The 14150-nt window shown below is 40.0% G+C and overlaps 24 non-coding genes and 35 pseudogenes across 24 annotated transcripts; all 59 read right to left on the bottom strand.

Moving 5' to 3' along the window:
• Positions 1–109: 109 nt before the first annotated feature.
• Positions 110–228, bottom strand: LOC143455396 (5S ribosomal RNA; annotated as a pseudogene).
• Positions 229–338: 110 nt separating this feature from the next.
• LOC143454531 (5S ribosomal RNA) lies at positions 339–457 on the bottom strand. Its single transcript, XR_013116149.1, has one exon. It is a non-coding gene; the product is annotated as a 5S ribosomal RNA (ribosomal RNA).
• A 110-nt stretch (positions 458–567) lies between these two features.
• LOC143456852 (5S ribosomal RNA) lies at positions 568–686 on the bottom strand (annotated as a pseudogene).
• A 110-nt stretch (positions 687–796) lies between these two features.
• Positions 797–915, bottom strand: LOC143454607 (5S ribosomal RNA). Its single transcript, XR_013116221.1, has one exon. It is a non-coding gene; the product is annotated as a 5S ribosomal RNA (ribosomal RNA).
• A 110-nt stretch (positions 916–1025) lies between these two features.
• LOC143455438 (5S ribosomal RNA) lies at positions 1026–1144 on the bottom strand (annotated as a pseudogene).
• Positions 1145–1254: 110 nt separating this feature from the next.
• LOC143454060 (5S ribosomal RNA) lies at positions 1255–1373 on the bottom strand. The gene has a single exon (XR_013115702.1). It is a non-coding gene; the product is annotated as a 5S ribosomal RNA (ribosomal RNA).
• A 110-nt stretch (positions 1374–1483) lies between these two features.
• Positions 1484–1602, bottom strand: LOC143456137 (5S ribosomal RNA; annotated as a pseudogene).
• A 110-nt stretch (positions 1603–1712) lies between these two features.
• LOC143456638 (5S ribosomal RNA) lies at positions 1713–1831 on the bottom strand (annotated as a pseudogene).
• A 329-nt stretch (positions 1832–2160) lies between these two features.
• Positions 2161–2279, bottom strand: LOC143456929 (5S ribosomal RNA; annotated as a pseudogene).
• Positions 2280–2389: 110 nt separating this feature from the next.
• LOC143455887 (5S ribosomal RNA) lies at positions 2390–2508 on the bottom strand (annotated as a pseudogene).
• Positions 2509–2618: 110 nt separating this feature from the next.
• LOC143454519 (5S ribosomal RNA) lies at positions 2619–2737 on the bottom strand. Its single transcript, XR_013116138.1, has one exon. It is a non-coding gene; the product is annotated as a 5S ribosomal RNA (ribosomal RNA).
• Positions 2738–2847: 110 nt separating this feature from the next.
• LOC143457170 (5S ribosomal RNA) lies at positions 2848–2966 on the bottom strand (annotated as a pseudogene).
• Positions 2967–3076: 110 nt separating this feature from the next.
• LOC143454606 (5S ribosomal RNA) lies at positions 3077–3195 on the bottom strand. Its single transcript, XR_013116220.1, has one exon. It is a non-coding gene; the product is annotated as a 5S ribosomal RNA (ribosomal RNA).
• Positions 3196–3305: 110 nt separating this feature from the next.
• LOC143455437 (5S ribosomal RNA) lies at positions 3306–3424 on the bottom strand (annotated as a pseudogene).
• Positions 3425–3534: 110 nt separating this feature from the next.
• Positions 3535–3653, bottom strand: LOC143455395 (5S ribosomal RNA; annotated as a pseudogene).
• Positions 3654–3763: 110 nt separating this feature from the next.
• LOC143454065 (5S ribosomal RNA) lies at positions 3764–3882 on the bottom strand. The gene has a single exon (XR_013115707.1). It is a non-coding gene; the product is annotated as a 5S ribosomal RNA (ribosomal RNA).
• Positions 3883–3992: 110 nt separating this feature from the next.
• On the bottom strand, positions 3993–4111 carry LOC143456406 (5S ribosomal RNA; annotated as a pseudogene).
• Positions 4112–4221: 110 nt separating this feature from the next.
• On the bottom strand, positions 4222–4340 carry LOC143453856 (5S ribosomal RNA). Its single transcript, XR_013115506.1, has one exon. It is a non-coding gene; the product is annotated as a 5S ribosomal RNA (ribosomal RNA).
• A 110-nt stretch (positions 4341–4450) lies between these two features.
• Positions 4451–4569, bottom strand: LOC143455527 (5S ribosomal RNA; annotated as a pseudogene).
• A 110-nt stretch (positions 4570–4679) lies between these two features.
• On the bottom strand, positions 4680–4788 carry LOC143457003 (5S ribosomal RNA; annotated as a pseudogene).
• Positions 4789–4898: 110 nt separating this feature from the next.
• LOC143455970 (5S ribosomal RNA) lies at positions 4899–5017 on the bottom strand (annotated as a pseudogene).
• A 110-nt stretch (positions 5018–5127) lies between these two features.
• LOC143456320 (5S ribosomal RNA) lies at positions 5128–5246 on the bottom strand (annotated as a pseudogene).
• A 110-nt stretch (positions 5247–5356) lies between these two features.
• Positions 5357–5475, bottom strand: LOC143456991 (5S ribosomal RNA; annotated as a pseudogene).
• A 110-nt stretch (positions 5476–5585) lies between these two features.
• LOC143454049 (5S ribosomal RNA) lies at positions 5586–5704 on the bottom strand. The gene has a single exon (XR_013115692.1). It is a non-coding gene; the product is annotated as a 5S ribosomal RNA (ribosomal RNA).
• Positions 5705–5814: 110 nt separating this feature from the next.
• LOC143456828 (5S ribosomal RNA) lies at positions 5815–5933 on the bottom strand (annotated as a pseudogene).
• Positions 5934–6043: 110 nt separating this feature from the next.
• Positions 6044–6162, bottom strand: LOC143454478 (5S ribosomal RNA). The gene has a single exon (XR_013116098.1). It is a non-coding gene; the product is annotated as a 5S ribosomal RNA (ribosomal RNA).
• Positions 6163–6272: 110 nt separating this feature from the next.
• Positions 6273–6381, bottom strand: LOC143457215 (5S ribosomal RNA; annotated as a pseudogene).
• A 110-nt stretch (positions 6382–6491) lies between these two features.
• Positions 6492–6610, bottom strand: LOC143453795 (5S ribosomal RNA). Its single transcript, XR_013115448.1, has one exon. It is a non-coding gene; the product is annotated as a 5S ribosomal RNA (ribosomal RNA).
• A 111-nt stretch (positions 6611–6721) lies between these two features.
• On the bottom strand, positions 6722–6840 carry LOC143454417 (5S ribosomal RNA). The gene has a single exon (XR_013116042.1). It is a non-coding gene; the product is annotated as a 5S ribosomal RNA (ribosomal RNA).
• Positions 6841–6950: 110 nt separating this feature from the next.
• On the bottom strand, positions 6951–7069 carry LOC143456434 (5S ribosomal RNA; annotated as a pseudogene).
• A 110-nt stretch (positions 7070–7179) lies between these two features.
• On the bottom strand, positions 7180–7298 carry LOC143454558 (5S ribosomal RNA). The gene has a single exon (XR_013116175.1). It is a non-coding gene; the product is annotated as a 5S ribosomal RNA (ribosomal RNA).
• Positions 7299–7409: 111 nt separating this feature from the next.
• Positions 7410–7528, bottom strand: LOC143455155 (5S ribosomal RNA). Its single transcript, XR_013116746.1, has one exon. It is a non-coding gene; the product is annotated as a 5S ribosomal RNA (ribosomal RNA).
• Positions 7529–7638: 110 nt separating this feature from the next.
• Positions 7639–7757, bottom strand: LOC143456866 (5S ribosomal RNA). The gene has a single exon (XR_013117094.1). It is a non-coding gene; the product is annotated as a 5S ribosomal RNA (ribosomal RNA).
• A 110-nt stretch (positions 7758–7867) lies between these two features.
• Positions 7868–7986, bottom strand: LOC143455060 (5S ribosomal RNA). The gene has a single exon (XR_013116657.1). It is a non-coding gene; the product is annotated as a 5S ribosomal RNA (ribosomal RNA).
• Positions 7987–8096: 110 nt separating this feature from the next.
• Positions 8097–8215, bottom strand: LOC143456374 (5S ribosomal RNA; annotated as a pseudogene).
• Positions 8216–8325: 110 nt separating this feature from the next.
• Positions 8326–8444, bottom strand: LOC143455191 (5S ribosomal RNA). Its single transcript, XR_013116780.1, has one exon. It is a non-coding gene; the product is annotated as a 5S ribosomal RNA (ribosomal RNA).
• Positions 8445–8554: 110 nt separating this feature from the next.
• LOC143456518 (5S ribosomal RNA) lies at positions 8555–8673 on the bottom strand (annotated as a pseudogene).
• Positions 8674–8783: 110 nt separating this feature from the next.
• LOC143456085 (5S ribosomal RNA) lies at positions 8784–8902 on the bottom strand (annotated as a pseudogene).
• Positions 8903–9012: 110 nt separating this feature from the next.
• LOC143456981 (5S ribosomal RNA) lies at positions 9013–9121 on the bottom strand (annotated as a pseudogene).
• A 110-nt stretch (positions 9122–9231) lies between these two features.
• LOC143456385 (5S ribosomal RNA) lies at positions 9232–9350 on the bottom strand (annotated as a pseudogene).
• Positions 9351–9460: 110 nt separating this feature from the next.
• Positions 9461–9579, bottom strand: LOC143455356 (5S ribosomal RNA). Its single transcript, XR_013116936.1, has one exon. It is a non-coding gene; the product is annotated as a 5S ribosomal RNA (ribosomal RNA).
• Positions 9580–9689: 110 nt separating this feature from the next.
• Positions 9690–9808, bottom strand: LOC143454854 (5S ribosomal RNA). The gene has a single exon (XR_013116459.1). It is a non-coding gene; the product is annotated as a 5S ribosomal RNA (ribosomal RNA).
• Positions 9809–9918: 110 nt separating this feature from the next.
• Positions 9919–10037, bottom strand: LOC143456756 (5S ribosomal RNA; annotated as a pseudogene).
• Positions 10038–10147: 110 nt separating this feature from the next.
• On the bottom strand, positions 10148–10266 carry LOC143453850 (5S ribosomal RNA). Its single transcript, XR_013115500.1, has one exon. It is a non-coding gene; the product is annotated as a 5S ribosomal RNA (ribosomal RNA).
• Positions 10267–10376: 110 nt separating this feature from the next.
• Positions 10377–10495, bottom strand: LOC143456420 (5S ribosomal RNA; annotated as a pseudogene).
• A 110-nt stretch (positions 10496–10605) lies between these two features.
• Positions 10606–10724, bottom strand: LOC143455090 (5S ribosomal RNA). Its single transcript, XR_013116684.1, has one exon. It is a non-coding gene; the product is annotated as a 5S ribosomal RNA (ribosomal RNA).
• Positions 10725–10834: 110 nt separating this feature from the next.
• On the bottom strand, positions 10835–10953 carry LOC143456637 (5S ribosomal RNA; annotated as a pseudogene).
• Positions 10954–11282: 329 nt separating this feature from the next.
• Positions 11283–11401, bottom strand: LOC143456928 (5S ribosomal RNA; annotated as a pseudogene).
• A 110-nt stretch (positions 11402–11511) lies between these two features.
• Positions 11512–11630, bottom strand: LOC143455394 (5S ribosomal RNA; annotated as a pseudogene).
• Positions 11631–11740: 110 nt separating this feature from the next.
• On the bottom strand, positions 11741–11859 carry LOC143454508 (5S ribosomal RNA). Its single transcript, XR_013116127.1, has one exon. It is a non-coding gene; the product is annotated as a 5S ribosomal RNA (ribosomal RNA).
• Positions 11860–11969: 110 nt separating this feature from the next.
• Positions 11970–12088, bottom strand: LOC143456851 (5S ribosomal RNA; annotated as a pseudogene).
• Positions 12089–12198: 110 nt separating this feature from the next.
• LOC143454605 (5S ribosomal RNA) lies at positions 12199–12317 on the bottom strand. The gene has a single exon (XR_013116219.1). It is a non-coding gene; the product is annotated as a 5S ribosomal RNA (ribosomal RNA).
• Positions 12318–12427: 110 nt separating this feature from the next.
• Positions 12428–12546, bottom strand: LOC143455436 (5S ribosomal RNA; annotated as a pseudogene).
• Positions 12547–12656: 110 nt separating this feature from the next.
• LOC143454059 (5S ribosomal RNA) lies at positions 12657–12775 on the bottom strand. Its single transcript, XR_013115701.1, has one exon. It is a non-coding gene; the product is annotated as a 5S ribosomal RNA (ribosomal RNA).
• Positions 12776–12885: 110 nt separating this feature from the next.
• LOC143456136 (5S ribosomal RNA) lies at positions 12886–13004 on the bottom strand (annotated as a pseudogene).
• A 110-nt stretch (positions 13005–13114) lies between these two features.
• LOC143456636 (5S ribosomal RNA) lies at positions 13115–13233 on the bottom strand (annotated as a pseudogene).
• Positions 13234–13562: 329 nt separating this feature from the next.
• LOC143456927 (5S ribosomal RNA) lies at positions 13563–13681 on the bottom strand (annotated as a pseudogene).
• Positions 13682–13791: 110 nt separating this feature from the next.
• Positions 13792–13910, bottom strand: LOC143455392 (5S ribosomal RNA; annotated as a pseudogene).
• A 110-nt stretch (positions 13911–14020) lies between these two features.
• Positions 14021–14139, bottom strand: LOC143454497 (5S ribosomal RNA). Its single transcript, XR_013116116.1, has one exon. It is a non-coding gene; the product is annotated as a 5S ribosomal RNA (ribosomal RNA).
• Between the last annotated feature and the right edge of the window lie 11 nt (positions 14140–14150).

The raw sequence follows: 14150 nt of genomic DNA, 5'->3' as shown, positions 1-14150 counted from the left end.
AATTCAAAAGAAAGAAAATGGCATTTTCAATTCTAATTCGATTGCATAGGAAATTCAAAAAAGCAAACAGTTGCTAAAAATTTAAATGAAATATACAGCATGACTAAAATGCTTACAGCACCCGGTATTCCCAGGCGGTCACCCATCCAAGTACTAACCGGGCACGAGGTTGCTTAACTTCCGAGATCGAACGAGATCGGGTCTACTCAACCTGGTATGGTCGTAGACGATTTCAAATGAAAGAAAATGGTCTTCCCAAATCCAATTCGATTGCATAGGAAATTCAAAAAAGCAAATAGTTGCTAAAAATTGAATTGAAATATACAGCATGACTAAAATGCTTACAACACCCGGTATTCCCAGGCGGTCACCCATCCAAGTACTAACCGGGCCCGAGGTTGCTTAACTTCCGAGATCGAACGAGATCGGGTCTACTCAACCTGGTATGGTCGTAGGCGATTTCAAAAGAAAGAAAACGGCATTTTCAATTATAATTCGATTGCATAGTAAATTAATAAACGCAAACAGTTGCTAGACATTTGATTGAAAGATACAGCATGACTAAAATGCTTACAACACCCGTTATTCCCAGGCGGTCAACCATCCAAGTACTAACCGGGAACGAGGTTGCTTAACTTCCGAGATCGAACGAGATCGGGTCTACTCAACCCGGAATGGACGTAGGCAATTTCAAAAGAAAGAAAATGGCATTTTCAATTATAATTCGATTGCATAAGAAATACAAAAACGCAAACAGTTGCTATAAAAATAATTGAAATATACAGCATGACTAAAATGCTTACAACACCCGGTATTCCCAGGCAGTCACCCATCCAACTACTAACCGGGCCCGAGGTTGCTTAACTTCCGAGATCGAACGAGATCGGGTCTACTCAACCTGGTATGGTCGTAGGCGATTTCAAAAGAAAGAAAATGGCTTTATGAATTCTAATTCGATTGCATAGGAAATTCAAAAAAGCAAATAGTTGCTAAAAATTGAATTGAAATATACAGCATGACTAAAATGCTTACAACACCCGGTATTCCCAGGCGGTCACCCATCCAAGTACTAACAGGGCCCGAGGTTGCTTAACTTCCAAGATCGAACGAGATCGGGTCTACTCAACCTGGTATGGTCGTAGACGATTTCAAATGAAGAAAAATGGTCTTTCCAAATCAAATTCGATTGCATAGGAAATTCAAAAAAGCAAATAGTTGCTATAAATTTGATTGAAATATACAGCATGAATAAAATGCTTACAACACCCGGTATTCCCAGGCGGTCACCCATCCAAGTATTAACCGGGCCCGAGGTTGCTTAACTTCCGAGATCGAACGAGATCGGGTCTACTCAACCTGGTATGGTCGTAGGCGATTTCAAAAGAACGAAAATGGCTTTATGAATTCTAATTCGATTGCATAGGAAATTCAAAAAAGCAAATAGTTATTATAAGTTTGATTGAAAGATACAGCATGACTAAAATGCTTACAACACCCGGTATTACCAGGCGGTCACCCATCCAAGTACTAACAGGGCCCGAGGTTGCTTAACTTCCAAGATCGAACGAGATCGGGTCTACTCAACCTGGTATGGTCGTAGGCGATTTCAAATGAAAGAAAATGGCTTTTTTAAATATAATTCGTTTGCATAGGAAATTCAAAATCACAAACAGTTGCTATATATTTAATTGAAATATACAGCATGACTAAATTGCTTACAACAACCGGTATTCCCAGGCGGTCACACATCCAAGTAATAACCGGGCCCGAGGTTGCTTAACTTCCGAGATCGAACGAGATCGGGTCTACTCAACCTGGTATGGTCGTGGGCGAATTGAAATGAAAGAAAATGGCCTTTTCAATTCTAATTCACTTGCATAGGAAATTCAAAAAAGCAAAAAGTTATTATAAGTTTGATTGAAAGATACAGCATGACTAAAATGCTTACAACACCCGGTATTACCACGCAATCACCCATCCAAGTATTAACCGGGCCCGAGGTTGCTTAACTTCCGAGATCGGGTCTACTCAACCTGGTATTGTCGTAGGCGTTTCAAAATGAAAGAAAATGGCTTTTTTAATTCTAATTCGATTGCATAGGAAATTCAAAATTACAAACAGTTGCTATTAATTTAATTGAAATATACAGCATGACTAAATTGCTTATAACACCCGGTATTCCCAGGCGGTCACCCATCCAAGTTATAACCGAGACCGAGGTTGCTTAACTTCCGAGATCGAACGAGATCGGGTCTACTCAACCCGGTATGGTCGTAGGCGAATTCAAAAGAAAGAAAATGGCATTTTCAATTCTAATTCGATTGCATAGGAAATTCAAAAAAGCAAACAGTTGCTAAAAATTTAAATGAAATATACAGCATGACTAAAATGCTTACAGCACCCGGTATTCCCAGGCGGTCACCCATCCAAGTACTAACCGGGCACGAGGTTGCTTAACTTCCGAGATCGAACGAGACCGGGTCTACTCAACCTGGTATGGTCGTAGACGATTTCAAATGAAAGAAAATGGTCTTCCCAAATCCAATTCGATTGCATAGGAAATTCAAAAAAGCAAATAGTTGCTAAAAATTGAATTGAAATATACAGCACGACTAAAATGCTTACAACACCCGGTATTCCCAGGCGGTCACCCATCCAAGTACTAACCGGGCCCGAGGTTGCTTAACTTCCGAGATCGAACGAGATCGGGTCTACTCAACCTGGTATGGTCGTAGGCGATTTCAAAAGAAAGAAAACGGCATTTTCAATTATAATTCGATTGCATAGTAAATTAATAAACGCAAACAGTTGCTAGACATTTGATTGAAAGATACAGCATGACTAAAATGCTTACAACACCCGTTATTCCCAGGCGGTCAACCATCCAAGTACTAACCGGGAACGAGGTTGCTTAACTTCCGAGATCGAACGAGATTGGGTCTACTCAACCCGGAATGGACGTAGGCAATTTCAAAAGAAAGAAAATGGCATTTTCAATTATAATTCGATTGCATAAGAAATACAAAAACGCAAACAGTTGCTATAAAAATAATTGAAATATACAGCATGACTAAAATGCTTACAACACCCGGTATTCCCAGGCAGTCACCCATCCAACTACTAACCGGGCCCGAGGTTGCTTAACTTCCGAGATCGAACGAGATCGGGTCTACTCAACCTGGTATGGTCGTAGGCGATTTCAAAAGAAAGAAAATGGCTTTATGAATTCTAATTCGATTGCATAGGAAATTCAAAAAAGCAAATAGTTGCTAAAAATTGAATTGAAATATACAGCATGACTAAAATGCTTACAACACCCGGTATTCCCAGGCGGTCACCCATCCAAGTACTAACAGGGCCCGAGGTTGCTTAACTTCCAAGATCGAACGAGATCGGGTCTACTCAACCTGGTATGGTCGTAGACGATTTCAAATGAAGAAAAATGGTCTTTCCAAATCAAATTCGATTGCATAGGAAATTCAAAAAAGCAAATAGTTGCTATAAATTTGATTGAAATATACAGCATGAATAAAATGCTTACAGCACCCGGTATTCCCAGGCGGTCACCCATCCAAGTACTAACCGGGCACGAGGTTGCTTAACTTCCGAGATCGAACGAGATCGGGTCTACTCAACCTGGTATGGTCGTAGACGATTTCAAATGAAAGAAAATGGTCTTCCCAAATCCAATTCGATTGCATAGGAAATTCAAAAAAGCAAATAGTTGCTAAAAATTGAATTGAAATATACAGCATGACTAAAATGCTTACAACACCCGGTATTCCCAGGCGGTCACCCATCCAAGTACTAACCGGGCCCGAGGTTGCTTAACTTCCGAGATCGAACAAGATCGGGTCTACTCAACCTGGTATGGTCGTAGGCGATTTCAAAAGAAAGAAAAGGGCATTTTCAATTATAATTCGATTGCATAGTAAATTAATAAACGCAAACAGTTGCTAGACATTTGATTGAAAGATACAGCATGACTAAAATGCTTACAACACCCGGTATTCCCAGTCGGTCAACCATCCAAGTACTAACAGGGCCCGAGGTTGCTTAACTTCCGAGATCGAACGAGACCAGGTCTGCTCAACCTGGTATGGTCGTAGGCGATTTCAAAAGAAAGAAAATGGCATTTTCAATTTTAATTCGATTGCATAGGAAATTCAAAAAAGCAAAAAGTTGCTAAAAATTTAATTGAAATATACAGCATGACTAAAATGCTTACAGCACCCGGTATTCCCAGGCGGTCACCCATCCAAGTACTAACCGGGCCCGAGGTTGCTTAACTTCCGAGATCGAACGAGATCGGGTCTGCTCAACCTGGTATGGTCGTAGGCGATTTCAAAGGAAAGAAAATGGCTTTATGAATTCTAATTCGATTGCATAGGAAATTCAAAAAAGCAAATAGTTGCTAAAAATTTAATTGAAATATACAGCATGACTAAAATGCTTACAACACCCGGTATTCCCAGGCGGTCACCTATCCAAGTACTAACCGGGCACGAGGTTGCTTAACTTCCGAGATCGAACGAGATCGGGTCTACTCAACCTGGTATGGTCGTAGACGATTTCAAATGAAAGAAAATGGTCTTTCCAATTCTAATTCGATTGCATAAGAAATTCAAAAAAGCAAATAGTTGTTATAAATTTGATTGAAATATACAGCATGACTAAAATGCTTACAACACCCGTTATTCCCAGGCGGTCAACCATCCAAGTACTAACAGGGCCCGAGGTTGCTTAACTTCCGAGATCGGGTATACTCAACCTGGTATGGTCGTAGGCGATTTCAAAAAAAAGAAAAGGGCATTTTCAATTCTAATTGGATTGCATAGGAAATTAAAAAACGCAAACAGTTGCTAGACATTTGATTGAAATATACAGCATGATTAAAATGCTTACAACACCCGGTATTCCCAGGCGGTCAATCATCCAAGTACTAACAGGGCCCGAGGTTGCTTAACTTCCGAGATCGAACGAGATCGGGTCTACTCAACCTGGTATGGTCGTAGGCGATTTCAAATGAAAGAAAATGGTCTTTCCAATTCTAATTCGATTGCATAGGAAATTCAAAAAAGCAAATAGTTGCTATAAATTTGATTGAAATATACAGCATGACTAAAATGCTTACAACACCCGTTATTCCCAGGCGGTCACCCATCCAAAAATTAACCGGGCCCGAGGTTGCTTAACTTCCGAGATCGAACGAGATCGGGTCTACTCAACCTGGTATGGTCGTAGACGATTTCAAATGAAAGAAAATGGTCTTTCCAATTCTAATTCGATTGCATAGGAAATTCAAAAAAGCAAATAGTTGCTATAAATTTGATTGAAATATACAGCATGACTAAAATAATTACAACACACGGTATTCCCAGGCGGTCACCCATCCAAGTACTAACCGGGCACGAGGTTGCTTAACTTCCGAGATCGAACGAGATCGGTTCTACTTAACCTGGTATGGTCGTAGGCGAATTCAAAAGAAAGAAAATGGCTTTATGAATTCTAATTCGATTGCATAGGAAATTCAAAAAAGCAAATAGTTGCTAAAAATTTAATTGAAATATACAGCATGACTAAAATGCTTACAACACCCGTTATTCCCAGGTGGTCACCCATCCAAGTACTAACCGGGCCCGAGGTTGCTTAACTTCCGAGATCGAACGAGATCGGGTCTACTCAACCTGGTATGGTCGTAGACGATTTCAAATGAAAGAAAATGGTCTTTCAAATTCTAATTTGATTGCATAAGAAATACAAAAACGCAAACAGTTGTTATAAAAATAATTGAAATATACAGCATGACTAAAATGTTTACAACACCCGGTATTCCCAGGCGGTCAACCATCCAAGTACTAACAGGGCCCGAGGTTAATTAACTTCCGAGATCGAACGAGATCAGGTCTGCTCAACCTGGTATGGTCGTAGGCGATTTCAAAAGAAATAAAATGGCCTTTTCAATTCTAAATCGATTGCATAGGAAATTCAAAAAAGCAAATAGTTGCTAAAATTTTAATTGAAATATACAGCATGATTAAAATTCTTACAGCACCCGGTATTCCTAGGCGGTCACCCATCCAAGTACTAACCGGGCCCGAGGTTGCTTAACTTCCGAGATCGAACGAGATCGGGTCTACTCAACCTGGTATGGTCGTAAGCGATTTCAAAAGAATAAAAATGGCTTTATGAATTCTAATTCGATTGCATAGGAAATTCAAAAAAGCAAATAGTTGCTAAAAATTGAATTGAAATATAAAGCATGACTAAAATGCTTACAACACCCGGTATTCCCAGGCGGTCACCTATCCAAGTACTAACAGGGCCCGAGGTTGCTTAAGTTCCGAGATCGGGTATACTCAACCTGGTATGGTCGTAGACGATTTCAAAAAAAAGAAAAGGGCATTTTCAATTAGAATTCGATTGCATAGGAAATTAAAAAATGCAAACAGTTGCTAGACATTTGATTGAAATATACAGCATGACTAAAATGCTTACAACACCCGGTATTCCCAGGCGGTCAACCATCCAAGTACTAACCGGGCCCGAGGTTGCTTAACTTCCGAGATCGAACGAGATCGGGTCTACTCAACCTGGTATGGTCGTAGGCGATTTCCAAATGAAAGAAAATAGTCTTTCCAATTCTAATTCGATTGCATAGGAAATTCAAAAAAGCAAATAGTTGCTAAAAATTTAATTGAAATATACAGCATGATTAAAATGCTTACAGCACCCGGTATTCCCAGGCGGTCACCCATCCAAGTACTAACCGGGCCCGAGGTTGCTTAACTTCCAAGATCGAACGAGATCGGGTTTACTCAACCTGGTATGGTCGTAGGCGATTTCAAAAGAATAAAAATGGCTTTATGAATTCTAATTCGATTGCATAGGAAATTCAAAAAAGCAAATAGTTGCTAAAAATTGAATTGAAATATACAGCATGACTAAAATGCTTACAACACCCGGTATTCCCAGGCGGTCAACCATCCAAGTACTAACAGGGCCCGAGGTTGCTTAACTTCCAAGATCGAACGAGATCGGGTCTACTCAAACTGGTATGGTCGTAGACGATTTCAAATGAAGAAAAATGGTCTTTCCAAATCTAATTCGATTGCATAGGAAATTCAAAAAAGCAAATAGTTGCTATAAATTTGATTGAAATATACAGCATGAATAAAATGCTTACAACACCCGCTATTCCCAGGCGGTCACCCATCCAAGTACTAACCGGGCCCGAGGTTGCTTAACTTCCGAGATCGAACGAGATCAGGTCTACTCAACCTGGTATGGTCGTAGGCGATTTCAAAAGAAAGAAAATGGCATTTTCAATTCTAATTCGATTGCATAGGAAATTCAAAAAAAGCAAATAGTTGCTAAAAATTTAATTGAAGTATACAGCATGACTAAAATGCTTACAGCACCTGGTATTCCCAGCTGGTCACCCATCCAAGTACTAACCGGGCACGAGGTTGCTTAACTTCCGAGATCGAACGAGATCGGGTTTACTCAACCTGGTATGGTCGTAGGCGATTTCAAATGAAAGAAAATGTTATTATGAATTCAAATTCGATTGCATAGGAAATTCAAAAAAGTAAACAGATGTTATAAATTTAATTGAATTATACAGCATGACTAAAATGCTTACAACACCCGGTATTCCCAGGCGGTCACCCATCCAAGTACTAACCGGGCCCGAGGTTGCTTAACTTCCGAGATCGAACGAGATCGGGTCTACTCAACCCGGTATGGTCGTAGGCAATTTCAAAAGAAAGAAAATGACATTTTCAATTCTAATTCGATTGCATAAGAAATACAAAAACGCAAACAGTTGCTATAAAAATAATTGAAATATACAGCATGACTAAAATGCTTACAACAACCGGGATTCCCAGGCAGTCACCCATCCAACTACTAACCGGGCCCGAGGTTGCTTAACTTCCGAGATCGAACGAGATCGGGTCTACTCAACCTGGTATGGTCGTAGGCGATTTCAAATGAAAGAAAATGGCTTTATGAATTCAAATTCGATTGCATAGGAAATTCAAAAAAGCAAATAGTTGCTAAAAATTGAATTGAAATATACAGCATGACTAAAATGCTTACAACACCCGGTATTCCCAGGCGGTCACCCATCCAAGTACTAACAGGGCCCGAGGTTGCTTAACTTCCGAGATCGACCGAGATCAGGTCTACTTAACCTGGTATGGTCGTAGGCGATTTCAAAAGAAAGAAAATGGCATTTTCAATTCTAATTCGATTGCATAGGAAATTCAAAAAAGCAAATAGTTGCTAAAAATTTAATTGAAGTATACAGCATGACTAAAATGCTTACAGCACCTGGTATTCCCAGGCGGTCACCCATCCAAGTACTAACCGGGCACGAGGTTGCTTAACTTCCGAGATCGAACGAGATCGGGTCTATTTAACCTGGTATGGTCGTAGGCGATTTCAAAAGAAAGAAAATGGCTATTTGATATCTAATTCGATTGCATAGGAAATTTAAAAAAGCAAATAGTTGCTAAAAATTGAATTGAAATATACAGCATGACTAAAATGCTTACAACACCCGTTATTCCCAGGTGGTCACCCATCCAAGTACTAACCGGGCCCGAGGTTGCTTAACTTCCGAGATCGAACGAGATCGGGTCTACTCATTCTGTTATGGTCGTAGGTGATTTCAAATGAAATAAAATGGCATTTTCAATTCTAATTCGATTGCATAGGAAATTCAAAAAAGTAAACAGATGTTATAAAAATAATTGAAATATACAGCATGACTAAAACGCTTACAAACCACGGTATTCCCAGGCGGTCACCCATCCAAGTACTAACCGGGACCGAGGTTGCTTAACTTCCGAGATCGAACGAGATCGGGTCTACTCAACCTGGTATGGTCGTAGGCGATTTCAAAAGAATAAAAATGGCTTTATGAATTCAAATTCGATTGCATAGGAAATTCAAAAAAGCAAATAGTTGCTAAAAATTTAATTGAAATATACAGCATGACTAAAATGCTTACAACACCCGGTATTCCCAGGCGGTCACCCATCCAAGTACTAACAGGGCCCGAGGTTGCTTAACTTCCGTGATCGGGTATACTCAACCTGGTATGGTCGTAGGCGATTTCAAAAAAAAGAAAATGGCATTTTCAATTCTAATTGGATTGCATAGGAAATTAAAAAACGCAAACAGTTGCTAGACATTTGATTGAAATATACAGCATGATTAAAATGCTTACAACACCCGGTATTCCCAGGCGGGCAATCATCCAAGTACTAACAGGGCCCGAGGTTGCTTAACTTCCGAGATCGAACGAGATCGGGTCTACTCAACCTGGTATGGTCGTAGGCGATTTCAAATGAAAGAAAATGGCATTTCCAATTCTAATTCGATTGCATAGGAAATTCAAAAAAGCAAATAGTTGCTATAAATTTGATTGAAATATACAGCATGACTAAAATGCTTACAACACCCGTTATTCCCAGGCGGTCACCCATCCAAATATTAACCGGGCCCGAGGTTGCTTAACTTCCGAGATCGAACGAGATCGGGTCTACTCAACCTGGTATGGTCGTAGGCGTTTCAAAATGAAAGAAAATGGCTTTTTTAATTCTAATTCGATTGCATAGGAAATTCAAAATCACAAACAGTTGCTATTAATTTAATTGAAATATACAGCATGACTAAAATGCTTATAACACCCGGTATTCCCAGGCGGTCACCCATCCAAGTACTAACCGGGCCCGAGGTTGCTTAACTTCCGAGATCAAACGAGATCGGGTCTACTCAACCCGGAATGGTCGTAGGCAATTTCAAAAGAAAGAAAATGGCATTTTCAATTATAATTCGATTGCATAAGAAATACAAAAACGCAAACAGTTGCTATATATTTAATTGAAATATACAGCATGACTAAATTGCTTACAACACCCGGTATTCCCAGGCGGTCACCCATCCAAGTACTAACAGGGCCCGAGGTTGCTTAACTTCCAAGATCGAACGAGATCGGGTCTACTCAAACTTGTATGGTCGTAGACGATTTCAAATGAAAAAAAATGGTCTTTCCAAATCTAATTCGATTGCATAGGAAATTCAAAAAAGCAAATAGTTGCTATAAATTTGATTGAAATATACAGCATGAATAAAATGCTTACAACACCCGGTATTCCCAGGCGGTCACCCATCCAAGTACTAACCGGGCCCGAGGTTGCTTAACTTCCGAGATCAAACGAGATCAGGTCTACTCAACCTGGTATGGTCGTAGGCGATTTCAAAAGAAAGAAAATGGCCTTTTCAATTCTAATTCGATTGCATAGGAAATTCAAAAAAGCATATAGTTGCTAAAAATTGAATTAAAATATACAGCATGACTAAAATGCTTACAACACCCGGTATTCCCAGGCAGTCACCCATCCAAGTACTAACCGGGCCCGAGGTTGCTTAACTTCCGAGATCGAACGAGATGGGGTCTACTCAACTTGGTATGGTCGTAGACGATTTCAAATGAAGGAAAATGGTCTTTCCAATTCTAATTCGATTGCATAGGAAATTCAAAAAAGCAAATAGTTGCTATAAATTTGATTGAAATATACAGCATGACTAAAATGCTTACAGCACCCGGTATTCCCAGGCGGTCACCCATCCAAGTACTAACAGGGCCCGAGGTTGCTTAACTTCCGAGATCGAACGAGATCGGGTCTACTCAACCTGGTATGGTCGTAGGCGATTTCAAATGAAAGAAAATGGCTTTTTTAAATATAATTCGTTTGCATAGGAAATTCAAAATCACAAACAGTTGCTATATATTTAATTGAAATATACAGCATGACTAAATTGCTTACAACAACCGGTATTCCCAGGCGGTCACACATCCAAGTAATAACCGGGCCCGAGGTTGCTTAACTTCCGAGATCGAACGAGATCGGGTCTACTCAACCTGGTATGGTCGTGGGCGAATTGAAATGAAAGAAAATGGCCTTTTCAATTCTAATTCAATTGCATAGGAAATTCAAAAAAGCAAAAAGTTATTATAAGTTTGATTGAAAGATACAGCATGACTAAAATGCTTACAACACCCGGTATTACCACGCAATCACCCATCCAAGTATTAACCGGGCCCGAGGTTGCTTAACTTCCGAGATCGGGTCTACTCAACCTGGTATTGTCGTAGGCGTTTCAAAATGAAAGAAAATGGCTTTTTTAATTCTAATTCGATTGCATAGGAAATTCAAAATTACAAACAGTTGCTATTAATTTAATTGCAATATACAGCATGACTAAATTGCTTATAACACCCGGTATTCCCAGGCGGTCACCCATCCAAGTTATAACCGAGACCGAGGTTGCTTAACTTCCGAGATCGAACGAGATCGGGTCTACTCAACCCGGTATGGTCGTAGGCGAATTCAAAAGAAAGAAAATGGCATTTTCAATTCTAATTCGATTGCATAGGAAATTCAAAAAAGCAAACAGTTGCTAAAAATTTAAATGAAATATACAGCATGACTAAAATGCTTACAGCACCCGGTATTCCCAGGCGGTCACCCATCCAAGTACTAACCGGGCACGAGGTTGCTTAACTTCCGAGATCGAACGAGATCGGGTCTACTCAACCTGGTATGGTCGTAGACGATTTCAAATGAAAGAAAATGGTCTTCCCAAATCCAATTCGATTGCATAGGAAATTCAAAAAAGCAAATAGTTGCTAAAAATTGAATTGAAATATACAGCATGACTAAAATGCTTACAACACCCGGTATTCCCAGGCGGTCACCCATCCAAGTACTAACCGGGCCCGAGGTTGCTTAACTTCCGAGATCGAACGAGATCGGGTCTACTCAACCTGGTATGGTCGTAGGCGATTTCAAAAGAAAGAAAACGGCATTTTCAATTATAATTCGATTGCATAGTAAATTAATAAACGCAAACAGTTGCTAGACATTTGATTGAAAGATACAGCATGACTAAAATGCTTACAACACCCGTTATTCCCAGGCGGTCAACCATCCAAGTACTAACCGGGAACGAGGTTGCTTAACTTCCGAGATCGAACGAGATCGGGTCTACTCAACCCGGAATGGACGTAGGCAATTTCAAAAGAAAGAAAATGGCATTTTCAATTATAATTCGATTGCATAAGAAATACAAAAACGCAAACAGTTGCTATAAAAATAATTGAAATATACAGCATGACTAAAATGCTTACAACACCCGGTATTCCCAGGCAGTCACCCATCCAACTACTAACCGGGCCCGAGGTTGCTTAACTTCCGAGATCGAACGAGATCGGGTCTACTCAACCTGGTATGGTCGTAGGCGATTTCAAAAGAAAGAAAATGGCTTTATGAATTCTAATTCGATTGCATAGGAAATTCAAAAAAGCAAATAGTTGCTAAAAATTGAATTGAAATATACAGCATGACTAAAATGCTTACAACACCCGGTATTCCCAGGCGGTCACCCATCCAAGTACTAACAGGGCCCGAGGTTGCTTAACTTCCAAGATCGAACGAGATCGGGTCTACTCAACCTGGTATGGTCGTAGACGATTTCAAATGAAGAAAAATGGTCTTTCCAAATCAAATTCGATTGCATAGGAAATTCAAAAAAGCAAATAGTTGCTATAAATTTGATTGAAATATACAGCATGAATAAAATGCTTACAACACCCGGTATTCCCAGGCGGTCACCCATCCAAGTATTAACCGGGCCCGAGGTTGCTTAACTTCCGAGATCGAACGAGATCGGGTCTACTCAACCTGGTATGGTCGTAGGCGATTTCAAAAGAACGAAAATGGCTTTATGAATTCTAATTCGATTGCATAGGAAATTCAAAAAAGCAAATAGTTATTATAAGTTTGATTGAAAGATACAGCATGACTAAAATGCTTACAACACCCGGTATTACCAGGCGGTCACCCATCCAAGTACTAACAGGGCCCGAGGTTGCTTAACTTCCAAGATCGAACGAGATCGGGTCTACTCAACCTGGTATGGTCGTAGGCGATTTCAAATGAAAGAAAATGGCTTTTTTAAATATAATTCGTTTGCATAGGAAATTCAAAATCACAAACAGTTGCTATATATTTAATTGAAATATACAGCATGACTAAATTGCTTACAACAACCGGTATTCCCAGGCGGTCACACATCCAAGTAATAACCGGGCCCGAGGTTGCTTAACTTCCGAGATCGAACGAGATCGGGTCTACTCAACCTGGTATGGTCGTGGGCGAATTGAAATGAAAGAAAATGGCCTTTTCAATTCTAATTCACTTGCATAGGAAATTCAAAAAAGCAAAAAGTTATTATAAGTTTGATTGAAAGATACAGCATGACTAAAATGCTTACAACACCCGGTATTACCACGCAATCACCCATCCAAGTATTAACCGGGCCCGAGGTTGCTTAACTTCCGAGATCGGGTCTACTCAACCTGGTATTGTCGTAGGCGTTTCAAAATGAAAGAAAATGGCTTTTTTAATTCTAATTCGATTGCATAGGAAATTCAAAATTACAAACAGTTGCTATTAATTTAATTGAAATATACAGCATGACTAAATTGCTTATAACACCCGGTATTCCCAGGCGGTCACCCATCCAAGTTATAACCGAGACCGAGGTTGCTTAACTTCCGAGATCGAACGAGATCGGGTCTACTCAACCCGGTATGGTCGTAGGCGAATTCAAAAGAAAGAAAATGGCATTTTCAATTCTAATTCGATTGCATAGGAAATTCAAAAAAGCAAACAGTTGCTAAAAATTTAAATGAAATATACAGCATGACTAAAATGCTTACAGCACCCGGTATTCCCAGGCGGTCACCCATCCAAGTACTAACCGGGCACGAGGTTGCTTAACTTCCGAGATCGAACGAGATCGGGTCTACTCAACCTGGTATGGTCGTAGACGATTTCAAATGAAAGAAAATGGTCTTCCCAAATCCAATTCGATTGCATAGGAAATTCAAAAAAGCAAATAGTTGCTAAAAATTGAATTGAAATATACAGCACGACTAAAATGCTTACAACACCCGGTATTCCCAGGCGGTCACCCATCCAAGTACTAACCGGGCCCGAGGTTGCTTAACTTCCGAGATCGAACGAGATCGGGTCTACTCAACCTGGTATGGTCGTAGGCGATTTCAAAAG

Source organism: Clavelina lepadiformis, chromosome 4, assembly GCF_947623445.1.
Source record: "Clavelina lepadiformis chromosome 4, kaClaLepa1.1, whole genome shotgun sequence".
Classification (NCBI taxonomy): Eukaryota; Metazoa; Chordata; class Ascidiacea; order Aplousobranchia; family Clavelinidae; genus Clavelina; species Clavelina lepadiformis.
This window is presented reverse-complemented; position numbering and strand designations above follow the sequence as displayed.